Source organism: Corvus brachyrhynchos, unplaced genomic scaffold (assembly GCF_000691975.1).
Source record: "Corvus brachyrhynchos isolate BGI_N302 unplaced genomic scaffold, ASM69197v1 scaffold103, whole genome shotgun sequence".
NCBI lineage: Eukaryota > Metazoa > Chordata > Aves > Passeriformes > Corvidae > Corvus > Corvus brachyrhynchos.
This window is the reverse complement of record NW_008237436.1, coordinates 4680629-4682081: the sequence shown is the minus strand read 5'-3', so window position 1 is coordinate 4682081 and position 1453 is coordinate 4680629.

Here is a 1453-nt window from a genome sequence, read left to right as displayed (position 1 = left end):
CGAGGCCTTGGCCCTGGAGGGGGGCCCACCACCCCATCCCAGCTCCAAGGAGGGGGAGAGAGAGATCTACAGAAGGACTCTCAATTTTCCCCCAGGTTTCTCTCAGCAGAGCAAGAGGTTTTATTATTTAGCATTATTATCCTTTTCCTATGTGTTTGTTAAATAAATAGTTTTTATCTCTTTCACTTTCCTTCGACGAAGATTTATTTTTTCCTGAACCTGATGGGGGAGGGGTGGTTGTAACCTGCCTTCTATCAGAGGATATATTTCTAATTTTGACCAGAACAATGGAAACCATCACCTGTGAAAGGTGACTCTCCCAACTCTATGTGTCCACCTTGCAGGTTTCCCCAGTTGGTTGAGTCTCTCCTGGGGCCTTTTTGTCCTCTGTATCAAGAAGCAGCTCACTTGACCTCACTCCTTCCCCTGTCAGCATGAGAAGCAGCTCTCCACCAGCCAGCTATAAAGGGAGGAGGATTCAAGTGTCTGTTTTAGGTCAGATAACCTATCACAGCACTCTGGGGCCTGTCCATTGGACTTGATTGTCCTTGTGGGTCCCTTCCAACTCAAGATATTCTATGATTCTCTCTCAAATGGGTGGTTGGTTTTTACATACTTGTACTTAGGTATGGTCAGGTCATCTTTCAGAGGACCTAAAGCCCATCTTTTGCTGTAATGTTTTATTTTGCAAGAATATCTCCTACTTGCTTCCTCAAAACCTTTCTGATAACAAAAGAGATTAAAATGTAGGCAAAATCCATTTTCCATCTATTGGAAATGGAAATAGTGATAGGATCAGACAAACAGGTACTACATAAATTGATGACTATGTAAATTCTTGGTGAATGTCATGCTGTGTTTTCCATATTACAGGCAAGCCTTGTGGTTTCATTTGCCTTCCCACTCTCTCTGTGAAAGGAAGGCAACATCAGTGATATTTGGGCTTTTCCCACAGTGTTAGACAGCTCCAGTTTCTGTTTTCAGCAGCAAAACCACCCAGATCTTGTTGGTACAGTTGTCAGCACTTAGCACACCAGCTACTCAGAAAACACAGACAGGCTCTTTGCAGGGGGGTTGCACTAGATGACCTTCAAAGGTCCTTTTCATCCCAAACCAGTCTATGATTTTACGATTCAACAGGTAAACATGCAAAAATACAAACACCACTGTAAAAATGCACACTGGGGTCAAATACACAAGAACCTATGAGGACCTACTGAGCTGCACTGGGCATGGGAACATGGCTGGTGGCAGAAGTGGCAGTCCCCTCTGATGGCTCCTGCTTAAGGCTGGCTCGCAAGCTCCAGGAGCCACCAGCCGTGTTTGGTGCAATGCACAGCACGGCAGCTCCTGACCTGGAGTCACAGCTACGTGTGAACAGCTAACGCTTCCCAGTTCTGCTGATCAGCAACAGTGTGGCCGGCGGGATCAGGGAAGCAATCATCCACCTGTA